General features: G+C 45.4%; 1 protein-coding gene across 4 annotated transcripts in view; it reads left to right on the top strand.

Annotated features, from left to right (window-relative positions):
* The window catches only part of KIRREL3 (kirre like nephrin family adhesion molecule 3), a 614,569-nt gene that overhangs the window by 400,858 nt on the left and 195,390 nt on the right, over positions 1-18,321 (top strand). The window lies entirely within an intron of this gene.

Here is an 18,321-nt window from a genome sequence, read left to right on the forward strand (position 1 = left end):
TGATTGACGGGATCCCTGGTGCCGGTGATCTAGCTGGGGATCCCGCTCCTAGTGGAAAACCCTAAGGTCACTGTCCATATAGTCTCTGATTATCGCCCTCCTGGTAGTTTGGTGGGCACCTTCTCTTTTCAGGTTTGTAATTGTGACACGTTTTTTTCATTTTGTTATAATAGATTTAATGCTGCTCTGTGGTATATTTATAGTTTGGGATATTTTTTTTCAATAACCCAACCTTGATCTCTACTCCTCCACTTTGTCTCTCACCTGTTTGGGGGGCTCCTGGTTCTTCATGTTAGATTAGTGGTGCTGCAGATTCAGGAGAAGCTTTCAGAACAGGTGAATTTATACTGAGTCATGTGACACGAAGATCAAGGTATTTTATCTTTGATCATTTGGTCTATTTTTTCATCTCCATTACTTAAAGTCAAGTTTGAAATCCACTTTAATTCCAGGGTGTAATACAACGAAACAGGAAAAACACCAAAGGGGTGAATACTTTTGCAAGGCACTGTGTGTGTGTATATATATATGTGCATTTAGTTAGGTTGTATATAACATCAGAGATCTGTTTTTTAGCGAGGGTTCCTCATTATCTGGCAGTCGCTGCTGTGATCGTTTAGACCCTGTTGTGGCAGTCTTGATAATTATGTTCATATTCAGCTGTCAACTAAATGAGGAAACATCGCAGCGCGCGCTAAAAGTCACCAGACATCAACACGATCAATTAAGACTGAGAAACAACTTAATAGAGAGGCCCCATCAGCACCAGGAGAAGAGAACAGATCTCCGGTCCTCCCTCCAGCAGGTGTTACCCAAAACTTTTTATTTTAGTTTAAGAGTTTTGGTTCAACCGAGGACGGAGGGAGCGCAGCACTTTGGACCCCTCCCAATCCTGGGAAAAAAAATAATCCCAAACTGGTGGAGGTAGAGGGCAGAGTGCTGCCGCTTCCAGGTTCGGTAGCTTTTTAGGGAATAGTGGGGTTCCCAGCTCCAGATCCCCTATTATTTAAATATCTCCCAACTTTTTGGATGGTCAAAGAGGGGGACACAGAAGGGGTATAAAGGCTTCAAAGGTTATTAGTGTAATGGAAAGTTATACAACTTTTCCATATTCTTTCTATATCCATTCACAGTTCAAGATCTCTGCTTGTTGTCATTCAATAGGAACCTTAATTGATTACTTCCAGTAGATTAAAATCATGTGATGGACACACAGGTGCAGGGCTCGTAACAGAGCAGGTATCAGAGCCGTTCCATGTTACGTGCCTGTGTGATCGTCTGTATCTCAGCGCTGGGATAAGTCTTCCTGCGCAATGACTATCACCCCCATCATTTAGGCCTCATTTACACGAGCGTAATATACGCGTGTGCTTTTCACGCGTGTCGTACGCACCTATATTACTCTATGGGGCAGTTTAGACGATGCGTGAATTTTGCGCAGCGTGAGTGCGTTGCGTAAAACTCACGACATGTTCTATAATCGTGCGTTTTTCGCGCATCCACGCACCCATTGAAGTCAATGGGTGCGTGAAAACCACGCATGCCGCACGGAAGCACTTCCGTGCGATCCGCGTGATTCGCGCAAGAGCTGTCAAAAGGATGAATGTAAACAGAAAAGCACCACGTGCTTTTCTGTTTACAAACATCCAAACGGAGTGTCAAATTAGAGATGAGCGCACCGAACTTCACCGGTTTCGGCCGAACTCGTTTTGACCGAACCCGGCAAAAAATGTTCGGGTACGCGACGTCAGGAGACAGTCACTGTCCACGGTGCTGAAAGTGTTAAACTGGTTCAGCACCATGGACAGTGACTTTCGATCACAATATACATATACGTGTAAAAAAAAACAGAAGTTCGGACTTACCGATAAGTCCCGGCTCCTTCCTCCAGTCCGACCTCCCGGGATGACAATTCAGTCCAAGTGACAGCTGCAGCCAATCACAGGCCAAGCACAGGCTGCAGCCAATCACAAGCTGCAGCGGTCTCATGGACTGCCGCGTCATCCTGGGAGGTGGGGCCGGATGACAAGAGAGGGACGCGTCACCAAGGCAACGGCCGGGAGACCGGACTGGAGGAAGCAGGCAGTTCATGGTAAGTTTGAACGTCTTTTTTTATTCACAGGTTGGTGTATATTGTGATCGGCATTCACTGTCGAGGGTGCTGAAAGAGTTACTGCCGATCAGTTAGCTCTTTCAGCACCTTGGACAGTGACGGGCGTCGACTAGCCTCATCTCTATGATGGCGGCTGCGCGAAAATCACGCAGCCGCGCATCATACACGGATGACACACGGAGCTGTCAAGTGACTTTTGCGCGCGCAAAACGCACACGCTCGTGTAAATCAGGCCTTACTCTGAGCCCAGGGCATGGTGGGTAAAGGAGAGGGGGATACGTGCGCTCTCCCATACAGTTTTCCAATGTACGTTTTACTGTCCCCCGACGTGTTAATCATCTGCGTTTTATTGTCTTTATAAATACCGCGTTATAATTAACGATTAGACGGTTGTGTTTCCGGGACGGCGTTGTAAACAGACCTCCGTGCATACAAGCTGAGGAGCAACCATGAGTAATACATCGGCTGGGGTCCGCTCCATCATACCGCCCAGGATTTATTAGTAGGAAGGGAAATTAACAGTGGCGGGGACGGGGAGGCAGCTGCTGCAGCGCAATGTGAATGCTGCTTTATGTCGCGGTCAAAAATAAAAAAAATAAGAGCCGCGGAGATGAGTTCATGTATGCAGAGAAATACGGGGGGATCAGGGGCTGTGCAGCCGGCCTCAATCTACGGAAATTCCTTTAATCCGGCATGCGATAGTCCGCGAATTCTGATAATCTGGCATTGGTTTTAAACACAGAACTGCAGGATCATTTAAAATTCAGAGTCAGGCCGGGTTCACACGTAGCGTAAACATTGCGCATTTTCCTCAACGGATTTAATCCCTTAACGCCGAAGGACGGATATATCCGTCCTGTGATGGCGCGGGTACTGAGACTGTACCCACGCGATCAGCGGCAGGAGCACGGCTGTTATACACAGCCTGGCTCCTGCTGCAACTGCCGGAATCGAAGCGAGCTCCAATTCCGGCAGTTTAACCCATTAAATGCCGCTGTCAATAGTGACAGCGACATCTAATGTGTTTGACAGAGGGAGGAAGCTCCCTCTGTCACCCCATCGGCGCCCCCGCAAAGAAATCGCGGGTCGCCGTCGGGTTTCCATGGCAGCCGGGGGCCTATCAAAGTGACAAGAAGTGCATGTCACTTCTTGGGACGTAATTGGAGGCGTTTTTCATTGACTCCAATGAAAACCAGCTCCAATTATGTCCGTAAAAGACGCCGCGAAAAATGCGTGCACTTGTCAAAACGTCTGAAATTCAGGAGCTGTTTTCGCCTGAAAAAAGTTCCATAATTTCAGACGGAATTGGCGTTGCCGTGTGAACATGTCCTACTAGTTATGGATTTATATTTATTGTGATTTTTTTGTTTTTGGTAATTGTAAACTTGATTCATTAAATTAGCGCATGCTGAGAGTTGTAGTCTTCCAGTGGTAGTTGAGCCTCCGCTATCGAGGCATGCTGGGAGTTTTCTTTATCCGAGACCTGGAGGGCTACGGCTTTCGGGGCATGCTGGGAGTTGTAGTCTCCCGATGCTGCAGACTACTGCAATAAATTTACCTATGACTTCCTATGTGTTTCCTACTTTCCCAAAACTTGTCAAATCTGTGTGATGGGTGGACAGAGCTCCCGGCTCGCGGCTGACGTGTAAATCCCTCCATATTGTTGTGCCTGACAGGGAGCAGACAGATTTGTGCTACTCGTATGGATGAAAAGTTCATGTGCCGCGAACGAATGACATTCTCTCCAGAAATATTTTTTTTTTGGCAAGGTGCGCTCTTCTACTCCCCCAGGAACCCGCAGCTGGGAAAGTTCACTTCCTTTTCTCTCCTCATTCTCGCCCTGCTGACATTTTCCAAATAACAAGGTTCCCCTTTTCAGCTCCTTTCTTTCTGAGAAGTTTGAATGTCTTTTCACAGGTGTGGGGCAGAGGTGGGGGGGGGGGGGAGGGGGAGGACGGAATTTGCGGTGCGCACAACCTTTGAAAAGACCGCCAAGGGGCTAATTAAAAGTAAACGTGCCCTCCTGTCCATTTGGTCACCGATATGAGAAGCGTTTCTCCATCCTTGGCACCAGAACATGTCCCGAGTCTGCTGGCGTTGCGTTAATGGGTCGTGGCAGGTCCTTGCCCGCTGCAGAGTATCGCTGCTCCCAGATAATATGCGAATTCTGCTTTTAAGTCCATCAAAAATAAGTTCTACATAACAGCGGGAAGAATCTTGTATGTCAGTGTAATTGCTGTCAGATTCCATCCTCCACACATGCTGCAGGATAGCGCTGACATTATTCATCTAAAAGAAAAAAAGGGGGGGGGGGGACGTTCCACTTTCCATATTCTTTCCAAAAATCCATAATAAATATTCTACATGGACTGACGAAGCACAAAATGTTACACAAAGTTACAGAGGATCAGTGCTGTCCATGTGCGGCAGTGCTGGCAAATTGCAATGTCACATGAGTGCTTACAGTAGTGGAGAGTGCTCTCTATCGCCCCCTAGGAGGATTTACGTGGCTCGTGAACGATCTGAATGCTGGACTAGGCCAATACTGTGCATAATTCATTGACCACATACATGTACATTTGACTTCATAAAGCATTAGGAAACTTCACATGTATATCAAGATTCAGTTTTACGCATTTTTGCAGTAGAGACGTTTTTACTCGTTGTCATATTTTTGGCTAAAAGCATGAAAAACTACATCAGATTGCACATTTTTATCCCTCTCCCTCTGAATTACTGGAAATTAAAGGGGTTTACAGAATTAGGAAAACTTGGCTGCTATCTTCCAGAAACGGTGCTAAGCCTTCTACAGGTTGTGTGTGGTATTGCAGCTCAGTCCTATTCACTTCACTGGAGCTGAGCTGCAATACCAGACACCGCCTGTGGACAGGTGTGGCACTGTTTCTGGAAGAGAGCAGCCATGTTTTCTTAGTCCTGTACAACCCCTTTAAGGGTGAACCTGCCCAGAGGTCATTGTGACCTTCTCACCCCCAGCGCATGAGCAGGATGGGGGTGCAAAGAAGCCCCTGACCCTGGATTGGGGAAGTGTATTGGTCGGACCTGCACCAGAAGAGACCCACGTTTTTTATTTTTGCCCCCGCACTCCTTCTCCTTTATGTTCACACAAACATAATCAGCCACATGGACGCATCTCTGCCAATTCTAAGAACAACACGTTTCTAGGTCTCCGCCAGCAATTTCCCTGAATCTTCTTCTCATTTCTCCTTTTACCAGTGGAAAAAATAAGATACAAAAATCCTCGTGAAAGCCAAATACAATACAGAGCGTCCGTCTTATTAGAAGAGATTTACACCAATTCCCCCAAGTCATATTTCCTCCTCTGCCTGCGTTTGGAAATACGTGACAGACGACATCTCCAAGGAGTGTCACAAGTCATATCACCGGCCGGCCCGGCGGCAGAATCACAGCCAGAGCTGCTCCAAATATTAGAAAAAAATCTCTGCCCCCCCTCCATCCATGTCCTTGGTTAGTGAATACAGATCGATAGTCACAGCGAGAGGGGGCGGCAGGAGGGTCAATGCATGATGACATTTCATTTAGGCCCTGTCACAAGGAATACTCGCTGCCGCCCGACCTGATGTCACTTCTGCTTCGCTCGCTCCGGTGAAGTCTTTGTACCGCTAGGACGGAGCGGATGTTTCTTCCTGCCACAGACAATAATCCGTCTAAAACTACAGAATTTATCGACCGTTTCTTTCTTTCCAGACTCATATGAAAATTATTTATTGTACATTGCAAGTTTCTAATATACGGCAGTTTGTTTTAATTTATCACCACTTTAAAGATCTCTGCTTGATGTCAGTGAATGGAAACATTCTTGTTGCTATCCAGAGGATGAAAACTAGTTCTGATCTTGATTTTATTACACTGCTAAGAGTGGGAAGCAAGATTTAGCTTTTATAACAAAATATTAAATTTCATATATACTGCTTTACTTATCTTGTGTAAAACTTAAACTCCATCCTATATTATAATACAAGATAGGAGTACAAGATAAGTAATGTATGTACACAGTGACTCCACCAGCAGAATAGTGACTGCAGCTCTGGAGTATAATACAGGATATAACTCAGGATCAGTACAGGATAAGTAATGTATGTATGTACACAGTGACTCCACCAGCAGAATAGTGAGTGCAGCTCTGGAGTATAATACAGGATATAACTCAGGATCAGTACAGGATAAGTAATGTAATGTATGTACACAGTGACTCCACCAGCAGAATAGTGAGTGCAGCTCTGGAGTATAATACAGGATGTAACTCAGGATCAGTACAGGATAAGTAATGTATGTACACAGTGACTCCACAAACAGAATAGTGAGTGCAGCTCTGGAGTATAATACAGGATGTAACTCAGGATCAGTACAGGATAAGTAATGTAATGTACACAGTGACTCCACCAGCAGAATACTGAGTGCAGCTCTGGAGTATAATACAGGATGTAACTCAGGATCAGTACAGGATAAGTAATGTAATGTATGTACACAGTGACTCCACCAGCAGAATAGTGAGTGCAGCTCTGGAGTAGAATACAGGATGTAACTCAGGATCAGTACAGGATAAGTAATGTAATGTATGTACACAGTGACTCCACCAGCAGAATAGTGAGTGCTGCTCTGGAGTATAATACAGGATATAACTCAGGATCAGTACAGGATAAGTAATGTAATGTATGTACACAGTGACTCCACCAGCAGAATAGTCAGTGCAGCTCTGGAGTATAATACAGGATATAACTCAGGATCAGTACAGGATAAGTAATGTATGTACACAGTGACTCCACCAGCAGAATAGTGAGTGCAGCTCTGGAGTATAATACAGGATGTAACTCAGGATCAGTACAGGATAAGTAATGTATGTACACAGTGACTCCACCAGCAGAATAGGGAATGCAGCTCTGGAGTATAATACAGGATATAACTCAGGATCAGTACAGGATAAGTAATGTAATGTATGTGCACAGTGACTCCAACAGCAGAATAGTGAGTGCAGTTCTGGAGTATAATACAGGATGTAACTCAGGATCAGTACAGGATAAGTAATGTAATGTATGTACACAGTGACTCCACCAGCAGAATAGTGAGTGCAGCTCTGGAGTATAATACAGGATATAACTCAGGATCAGTACAGGATAAGTAATGTAATGTATGTACACAGTGACTCCACCAGCAGAATAGTGAGTGCAGCTCTGGAGTATAATACAGGATGTAACTCAGGATCAGTACAGGATAAGTAATGTAATGTATGTACACAGTGACTCCACCAGCAGAATAGTGAGTGCAGCTCTGGAGTATAATACAGGATATAACTCAGGATCAGTACAGGATAAGTAATGTAATGTATGTACACAGTGACTCCACCAGCAGAATAGTGAGTGCAGCTCTGGAGTATAATACAGGATGTAACTCAGGATCAGTACAGGATAAGTAATGTAATGTATGTACACAGTGACTCCACCAGCAGAATAGTGAGTGCAGCTCTGGAGTATAATACAGGATGTGACTCAGGATCAGTACAGGATAAGTAATGTAATGTATGTACACAGTGACTCCACCAGCAGAATAGTGAGTGCAGCTCTGGAGTATAATACAGGATGTAACTCAGGATCAGTACAGGATAAGTAATGTAATGTATGTACACAGTGACTCCACCAGCAGAATAGTGAGTGCAGCTCTGGAGTATAATACAGGATGTAACTCAGGATCAGTACAGGATAAGTAATGTATGTACACAGTGACTCCACCAGCAGAATAGGGAGTGCAGCTCTGGAGTATAATACAGGATGTAACTCAGGATCAGTACAGGATAAGGAATGTATGTACACAGTGACTCCACCAGCAGAATAGTGAGTGCAGTTCTGGAGTATAATACAGGATGTAACTCAGGATCAGTACAGGATAAATATTGTAATGTAAGTACAGTGACTCCACCAGCAGAATAGTGAGTGCAGCTCTGGAGTATAATACAGGATATAACTCAGGATCAGTACAGGATAAGTAATGTAATGTATGTACACATTGACTCCACCAGCAGAATAGTGAGTGCAGCTCTGGAGTATAATACAGGATGTAACTCAGGAGCAGTACAGGATAAGTAATGTAATGTATGTACACAGTGACTCCACCAGCAGAATAGTGAGTGCAGCTGTGGAGTATAATACAGGATGTAACTCGGGATCAGTACAAGTGGGAAGGATCTGTACAGAGATATTTTAATTTTCCTGGATCTGATCTCACACATATGGAGAGGAAGAATGAAGCTTTTCGCTCAGTTCTACATTGTGTTTCCCCTTCTCTGCAGTTTTGCCTGCACGTAGAGAAGTAACAGGGTTTTATGAGCGTGCAGGGTTTGTGGGGGGTCAAATGAAAACAGTGATGAGCACTGGATCAGTAAATATACAGTAAGTCCCCACTGTGAGGAAGTAACAGGAAAACTGTTTATTACAATGACCGGAGGAGTAATGGGAGGTGCTTCAGGCAGCGGCTCTATAATAATGGACCGTGTGGTTCTGTGCAGCCTGCGGGCTGGGAAATTCAGCATGGAAGGAGCGTGTGGAAGAGGCAAAACGTTTCCGTTAAGTGTGACAATGTTTAATAGCGCAAACAGAATCTAAATTGATTGGACCCTTAAACATTTTATGTAAACGTTTTATATTGGGCTTCAGTCCTGACATTTCTCTACTGCTCTATGACCCTCCAGCAATCCAGAATGTTTGATAATCCGGCACTTATCAGGTCTCGTGCATATCAAAATAATTCATATTAATGTCAGCGAAAGTTTTTTTCCTGGTGTTGATAAATACGAGGGAGCTGAACTTGATAGGTGATCAGACGTCCGTGTCCACCTGCACCTGTGCGCCCCGTATGATGGGATACAGGGAACCCTACGCAGTGTCTTAGAGCAGCGACCGCCTCTACAGCTTTTGTCACACTTGTGGCTGCGCTTATTGCTAGGAGTGAAAGAGTCAACCATAAAATAGTTTTTTTGCGCGCTGTATTTTTGCGAGCAGATGTTTCGCCGTTCCTACAAAGCTCTAATTGAAATTAAAATGTGCCGATTTAACTGATGCGGCGTCTGAAACTGTAATTGGCATATAATAGCTCCGCCAATCTAATACAAATCAATAGCTGAGAAAAAAATACTAAGTGCTATTTAATATATGTGGGGGACGATGATCTGGGCCCAGCGTTCAGTCCTCTGATCTCCTGCCTATTGTTCTACTCCAGATCTCAGGAGCGGCTGCATTGTCCATACAATTAGAACTACCCATCTGCCACTCAGCCAATGTTTGTTGGACAGATCAAATTGTATGATGATTTCTTACATCATTAACGTGTAGATACTAAAGTAAAGTTCCTTTGATCCAGCATCAATGGGACCTGATGGCTGCCGGATTATCAGATACTATATATTAACAGATGGTCATAGAAAAGTCTATAGAACCTTGTGATGGTAGAGAAAACTTAGGAAGTAATTCCATCATCAGTATGAAATAGTCCAATATAAAATAATAATATAAAATGGTTAGATGATGTAATAAAAGAGGTCGTCACATCAGCACAACCCTGGTGCATGTACAGGGCATATAGACATAATAGAGGGGAGTCTTCCGCTGGGGGCTCCTTCTATCAGCCTAATCAGAGAGACGCGACTCTGCCGCATTTCTGCAAAGGCTCCAGCCAGCACAGTGACCCGGGACCAGGGTTGAATTAAATTTCGCACTTTTTTTAGCGTTAATATTCAGTTAAAAATTACTACAACATGAACCAGATTCATAAAGCATTTGGCCACCGTTTTGAGCTTGGTGACCTCATGACACTGCTCAGTTATAGGCTGTGTCCTGTTTTTCTTCTTTTTTTTTTTGCAAACGTTATGTAAATGAACTGTACCTCAGAGACCAACTTGTGTCATCTTTGGCAAAAATAAATCGTATGTGCAGCCATGGTACAACGGGCAGCAACGTGGGTGCTGCGTGCATCAGGGTCCAACAGCGGACAGACTGAGCCGTACGGTTCCGCTCACCAGATATTATTATATTGGGGGTCAATTAAAACCCTATTATGAAATATTCCCCTCTGAATTGGCAGCATTGCTGATCAGCACGGCTTTAACAATGCAGCGAGGCCTCCCATAGAGAGCGGCGAGACAATATATCAATCAATGTATCCATAATAAAGTCATTGTATCATCAGCCTTGTTAACAGACCCACGAGACCATTGTACTTTACAGACCGCAGACTCCTGACAGCACATCTCACATTTTACTGAATGTCACCGAAAATGGGAATCTGAGGGGACTGCAGTTTAGCGGAGTTGTAATTCCTGTCCATAACCATTAAATTAACCAAGTATATAAAGAGCGACACATGAAAGGAGCTGGAGATGTGACATGATGTCTAGAGCCGTGGTCTCCAACCTAAAGCTATCCGGCTGGTGCAAAACTACAACTCCCAGCCTACCCTGACAGCCTTCGACAGTGAGGTCCTGTTGGGAGTCGTATTTTTTCAAGCATTTTGCAGACCATCATCCTTGACAATGAAGCTCGGAGTAGATGCTTTTTGCTCTTGGAATTTAGGTCCAATCCTTAGGCCGTGTTCCCACAGTGCAAATTTGCTGCAGATTTTGCATGTGTTTTTTGAACAAAACCAGAAACGGAACCTAAACAGTAGCAATATATAAAGGAAGATCTTACAGGTCGGTTCTCCTGGATCCAATTCTAGTTATGGCCTAAAACAATTTGCGCAAAATCTGCTTTGTGTGAACAAGTCTTTAGAGTGTAAGCTCTTATGTCCGTTTTCTCTTTGGACTTCTATATTTAAGGCATATATGGACTTCTAACAATTATTCTTCACATTTTGAATCTACAGAAACTACTTTGCTTTACGTATTGTTTACTGATCCCGGGTTACATTTGTTATGCTCCAATCGCATCCAGAGCTGCAGACACAATCCCACTGGCTGCCATTGCAAACAGACCGCAGTTTATCTACTGATTGTAATCACGAGAGCTAACCTCTTACCCCTCCATTTGTAAGATCATCTGAACTCCCACAGTGCACTGCTCCTTGCTAACAAGAAACTAACAGGATTACAAATGCAGCTCTGGATGTGATTGGAGTATAATACAGGCTGTATCTCATTGATATAAGATTAGATACTCAAACACTTTTTACGTTTTAACTGTGAAATGTTGTAAACATATTGTTCATAGTGGAGCCAAAGAATCCGCCACCAGGCAGCAGCCATGTTTTCTTCCAGTCTTTGCACCTATTAAAAATGCATGCGTTTAGTGTCGTATCACGTAAGAATTTTTTTTATAAGTAAAACCGAAGTAAAGTGGAGCTGCGTCCGCTGTGCGCTCATCTAAGTTCTCTGTTGCTCAGAGTTTGCCCGTCGCTGTCTATTCTGGCCGACAAAGAGTCACCGCGGCGAACAGGAGTCCAGTTGTGTTCAAGCTACAGAGCAGGAAAAGAAGACGGAGATGTTAACAGGCAAAGGAAAAATACGTCTTGTGGTTTCGAGGCCAAGACCTGTGCGCGCCCGCTCCTTACTGATAGTCCGAAACTCCTTTTGAGGCTTTCACAGATCAAAGACGTTTCAGTTCCTAAGGCGACGGGTAGATGCCATGTTCTGGCCGGCTGTTCATTTCGAGAAGGGGCTGAATTATCTGTCCTTCAGCGACCCACGTTCCAATTTATCAAGCGCAGATTACAATTCTGTATACTGTACACTCTCTTCATTACTTCTTTTATCCCGGAGTTCCTCGGCCCTCGCTCGCTGCAGGAGTCGGGCTGCCGAGGAATTAATTTTCCCATCCTGGAAAGTGGAGAACTATTAATATTCAAGTCCAGCGCCGAAGTTGAAAGGATGAACCAAGACTCGGCGAAGCGTCCGATTCCTGTTGTTAATGATAATAAATCAGCGGTGCGCTCCTACCATGAACAAAGTGCCAGGGTTTGTGCAAGTGTCTGGGTTAAGAAAGTCCTCCGCCTAAGGAGGCTGGTTATGAAGAGCGAGATGGTCTGCAGCGTCTGCACTCTCCTGTGCCAGCACCCCCCTCCTTTATATTACCAGCATTGGGGGACGTCGGGTGATTGTTGTGTCCACAATGATGTATATATTAGTTTATTCGTTTTGTACATTTGTGATATTATATTACAAAAAAATAGATTCCCAAGAAATGGACACAATTGTATCATCCACTGGTTAGTCCTCTACCCGGGAATGTAGCTATTGGGGTGCCGAGGCAACTTAAATAACAGTAGGTGCGGGCCCGTAGATTGAGTTCTGGCATTCGGCCAGTATGTCCAAAAAAATGGGCACAGCTTATTAGCAAGTTCCCCGACAACTGTGTCTGACGTATTTTAGAAATGACGCCCATCGCTGAACACCGTATTCTTTAGTACTGTAAGGCTATGTTCACACGCAAAAACAGCTGAAAATTACGAGAAACCCGCCTCCGATTTTTGAAGCTGAAAACGCTTTTTGAGGCGTTTTTTTTCATAGACATTTTTGGAGCTGTTTTTCCATGGACGCAATTAAAAACTGCTCCAAAAATGGCTCAAAAAGTGGTATGCTCCTTTTTACGGGGCCTTTTTTTTTACGTGCCGTTTTTTTAAACCGGCGGCGTTAAAAAACACCCCGTCTGAACGATATGAAATTGAATTCAATGAGCAGATGTTTGTAGATGTTTGTGCCCCAAAATACGCCTGAAAACTCTGCGTGTGATCATACCCTAACACCAGAGAAGCGACGCGGTTACATTGGTGATACTCCCCTTTTGCAGTTTGGAAATGCACTTTTTTTGGGGGAGGGGGGATTTTGGGCGTTTCTCACAAATAGCTGCGTGCTCTATTTCTGTGTATTTTTACTCCATTTATATTTTTTTACATCTGGTGCTGATTGTGTTGTTTTTTTAGGAGTCCTAATAACATTTCCTAGAAATAACAAAAATCACAATTATGGCAAAACTGCATCTACTAAGTGGCATCAGTCTGAACTTGGCCCAAGCCAACATTAAGAAGTGTCTGACCTTGAGTAAGGTCACAGCATTCGCCTGTGAATCTGCTAGAACTTTCTCCTGGACTTGTTGACCTACTTGCAGGAGACTTCTCCACTCTGATTCCCCTGGTCCCTGATCCGCTCTCATTCTCCAGCACCTGCAGCGCACCTTCTCTTCTGCGCACTTGGACAGACCCTCAGGTGCACTAAAGATTAACAAGGTTTAGTAAATCTCGTCATGAATAAAACACGACGGACATTTCTTCTGGGATCCGTACAGGTGATGCGAATCCTAAGTTTTGCGCTTGTTGTCGCTGATTAATATTAAATCTTTGTTTGGGCCCCCGGGCAGTGAAATTCGCCTGTAAGATCTGATGGACAGGATCTAATTATTCCTCTATTATGCTTTTATTCTGTCATATGCCTTGGCAGAGTCATCCCAGGAATATTGCCAGAAACATATGGCCGAGCTGTCTGTTTATAGGTCACAAATGGGCGAAATAGGGCAAATAGGGGCCAGCTGCCTCCCGCTGTGCCCAGTGCTGCACCTGTTTACACCCTCTGGATTCAAACAGTCTAATTATGTATTGTAATTGTGCTATTAATTAATCTAGTTACTGCTAAAAATTTGCTTTACTCATCCTAAACTAATTTTATACTCCAGTCACATCCAGAGCTGCAGTCACAGTTGTGTTGGTACCAGCGTAACACATTATTTCGAAGACCTAGATTTAAGGTGGCCATACACCTGCTATGGCCGACCAGAATTCCTCCCGACCTCCCCATACACATGCATTCTTGGTTCGCCTGAGCATGTACGTCTTCTCAGTGGGGAGAAGGGAATAAGTCGCTGCCACGTAACTTTTGTCATAGTCTTATATCTCTGAAATTCAACATTCCCGATCCTTTTTCCCAACATTTTCTGAACAAATGTCGACCAAACATCTGATACATATTAGATGGTCGTCCGAATTGGGTGGGTTCGGAGGTTGTTGGTCTAATGTGAATGTCACCTTGACACAGGTGCAGTTATTTTATCTCTGCCAGACCGAGAGTATTGGAGTGAAACTACGTGTGATCCGTCTTGTTACCCAGACCCAGAGGATCCAATCATTATCTGACCCGCATACATTTATTTTTTTTACCATCTGTGGGATGGATTTTGGATGGGAACCAAATAAAAACATTAGCGTTTATGCATGTGGCAAAAATATTACCATAAATTAAAATCTGTAGTTAGGGCTCGTCCACACACAACGGAATTGCCGCAGAAAATTCCGTTGAAAGTCGAAGGCTTTCCGCTGCGGCAAAAAACGCACCATTTCCTGCAGTTTTACCGCAGAAAATGGGTAAATTGCTGCATTTATCCCAATGTTAGGAAATGGAGACGTCTCCTCTGCAAAACGCAGCAATACAGTCCGCTTTCCGTAGCAGGAATTGACATGTTGCGGTCCGAAAAATACGCACCACAGGTACATTTTGGCTCGGAAATTTTACGCAGCATCTGGATGAGATTTGTTAAATATCATCCACTTTGCTGCTACTATATTCTGCTGCGTTTTTTCTGGCAGAAATTCTGACTGGAAAAAAACGTGGCAATTCCGCTACGTGGGGAGGAGCCATTAAAGTGGTACAAAAACGACAAAAACTCCCTGCAGATTGTATGTACCCGAGTGCTGCGCTTGGAATCCTCTGCCATTTTCTTGTTTTTTGGACCTCAATATCCCTGAGTCTATGTAGGGTACAGACTTATGGGGGCTCTTGACTATTACATTCTACAGAAAGATGGCGGGAGACCTGCGGAATGGACCCTCCTCTGGGCTGCAGCGTGCAGGGGGCCATAACTATACCGGATTTCAGTATTTGTGCAGAGATGTCTGTTAAGTGAGAATATAGTAACTGTGGAGGAGACTAGACGGAGTCAGTTCATGTAGGATCATTGGTGGCGCCTCTAAGGCAGAAAAGTCGGAGTAATACTTTATATCAGAATTGTATAGTTCATACAGGAGCCCAGCGAGCAGCCGTGGTCCGTGTCCACACAGCGAGCGGGGACCTGGTGATAGTCGGGGAGCTGCGGTCCCTGATCAGGAATTTCGGTGGAGAATTCATCAATTTAATGCGTCGACATAAACCCGGCCGGCGGAGGATCGGTCGTAAAGACCAAATTAATTGTCGTTCGTTAATGTGTCATTGTATGTCTTGTAATGAACAAATCTCTGGCCGCAAACAGCAGTAACCAATAGTCACGTGATGTATGGAGTCAAGTAACGAGCCGCTAATCCTATAAATCCTCCTTATCGCTGATGACACCCCCGACCGTTCATGTTTAGTCGTCACTGTCCGTAGACTATTATAAAGCCCGAGCCGTTATCATTATTCTCCAGTCTTAAATGTAATCACTGTGTAATGAAAAGTTCTGCAACATTCTCCATCTTCCACTTCATCACAGTTCTTCTCACTACCTCTGATTGCTGCCATTGTTTACATACAAAGGGTGAAAACCTATACAGACCTAGCTTGTTACAAATGTATCCCGTCAAGATGATTCTCTGTGAGCTAAACAGCCCAGACTCTTACATGTACTCAGGGCCGCCATCAGGGGGGTATTAGGGGTAGTGGTGTGAGGGGCCCGGCCAAACCTAATTGAAAGGGGGGCCCGGCAACTGCCTCGACATTCTTTTGGTAGGAAAAAACGGGCCCCTGCAATGGGGCCCGTTTTTTTCACCAAAAGAATGTCGTGAGCTGCTGCTGCTGCGGGCCCCCTCCCCTCGTCATGGGGGGCCGTCAAACCGTCCGCCCGCGCGCGCGCACCCGATCGCGCGCACAATGAAACTCCCGCGCGTGCGCACTCGCGAGCGCGCATCCACGAACGCCCGCACTGGAGACCGCCCGCGCGCGCACCCGCGATCGACCGCGCGCGCACCCGCGACCGGCCGCCCGCGCACCCGCGAACGAAGCGCGCGCACCCGCGGACACACATGGACAAAACTTACCTGGAGCCTGGCTGGAGGTGAAGGACTGGACGTCTGGACCGAAGACCTCCCCTGGAAGACATTGCCGGAAGAGGACTGGAGTGGGAGCAGCTCTTCTGACAGTGAGTAAATTATCTCAAAGTGTTGTTTATGTATGGCCCTGTTCACACAGTATTTTGCAGGCAAAAAAAAATCTGCCTCAAAATTCCTTAAAGAATTTTGAGGCAGATTTTGCCCTGCCCACACTATCTTGCCGCGTTTTTTTGCTGCGTTTTTTGCCCGCGGCGATTGAGGACAGCAGACAAAAAACGCAGCGAAAAATGCATTTTCTGCCTCCCATTGATTTCGATGGGAGGTCAGAGGCGGAACCGCGGCAAGAAAGGACGTGCTGCTTTTTCTTTTTTCCGCGACTGGCTCCCATTGATTTCAGATTAAATCAATGGGAGGCGGTTTTGGAAGTTCTTTGGTGCTGATTCTGACGCAGAAGGCCCAAAAAGTCTGTGAACTGGGCCTTATTGTTAGGGCTTATTCAGACGAACGTGTAATACGTCCGTGCAACGCGCGTGATTTTCACGCGCCTCGCACGGACCTATGTTACTCTATGGGGCCGTGCGGACTGTCAGTGATTTTCACGCAGCGTGTGTCCGCTGCGAAAAACTCACGACATGTCCTATATTGGTGCATTGTTCGCGCATCACGCACCCATTGAAGTCAATGGGTGCGTGAAAATCACGCCCAGCACTTCCGCAGCCGTATAAACTATGAATGAAAACAGAAAAGCACCACGTGCTACAAACATACAAACAGAGTGTCATAATGATGGCGGCTGCGCGAAAATCACGCAGCCGCGCATCATACGCTGCTGCCACACGGAGCTGTTATGGAACTTTTGCATGCGCAAAACGCCACGTTTTTTGCGCGTGCTAAAAGCACACGCTTGTGTGAATCCGGCCTTAGGGTAGGAACACACTAGGCATGAACGCTGCGGATTTTATGCAACACATTTTATTGTGGAAAATCCGTAGCGTATCACAGTCGCAGCAGAGTGGATGAGATTTTAACAAATCTCATCCACACGCTGCAAAAAAAATGGACCTGCAGTGTGGCTTTTTAAGTCGCATGTCAATTTATTCTGTGGAATCGCTGCTCCTCTGTTGCGGAAATGCTGCGGTTCTGCCGCAAAAATCACAAAGGAGAAAAAAAAAAGGTACTTTTTTAAATTGATAAAGTCTAGACTTGCCCCGGCCGTAGTCCTGGTGACGCGATCCTCTATTCTTAGCGCAGCTCGGCCTCCTGTCATGACGTTTCATCCCATGTGACTGCTGCAGGTCACATGGTCTACAGCGTCATCCCAGGAGGCGGGGCTACGTTCAGAAGAGAGAGATGCGTCACCAGGACTACGGCCAGGGCAAGTCTGAACTTTTTTTTCCCTGCAGGATTCCCGCAGCGGACATGCCTCACGAAACCTGCGCCACTATTTGGTGCGGTTTTGCTGGCGGAATTCCCTGCGGCTCCCGGGATAAGCTGTGTAGTTTTACTCAGCATATCCGCCTAGTGTGTCCCTTATGATGTCGCTCCTGGAGCTGCTGCCGCTCTCTAAATAGGCCGTTGGTCCAGTAGAATTTGGAATTATTATTTTTTGTGAACCAGCTTAAAAAAATACAAAACTTTTGTGTTAGGGTCTGTTCACATCACTGTTCGCTTCCGCTCCGGGGTTCCGTCTGAGGTTTCTGTCGGGTGAACCCCGCAACGGAAAGTGAAAGTGACAGCACAGCTTCCGTTTCAGTCACCATTGATCTCAATGGTGACGGAAACATCGCTAATGGTTTCCGTTCGTCACCATTCCGGCTGGTTTTCGGACGGAATTAATAGCGCAGTCGACTGCGCTAATGGTGATGGAAACGGAAGCTGTGCTATCACATTCACTTTCCGTTGCGGGGTTCACCCGACAGAAACCTCAGACGGAACCCCGGAGCGGAAGCGAACGGTGATGTGAACAGACCCTAACACAAAAGTTTTGTATTTTTTTAAGCTGGTTCACAAAAAAAAATAATTCCAAATTCTACTGAACCAACTGCCTATTTAGAGACCGGCAGCAGCTCCAGGAGCGACATCATAAGGAACACACTAGGCGGATATGCTGAGTAAAACGACACAGCTTATCCCGGGAGCCGCAGGGAATTCCGCCAGCAAAACCGCACCAAATAGTGGCG

This window comes from Rhinoderma darwinii, chromosome 10 (genome assembly GCF_050947455.1).
Source record: "Rhinoderma darwinii isolate aRhiDar2 chromosome 10, aRhiDar2.hap1, whole genome shotgun sequence".
Classification (NCBI taxonomy): Eukaryota; Metazoa; Chordata; class Amphibia; order Anura; family Rhinodermatidae; genus Rhinoderma; species Rhinoderma darwinii.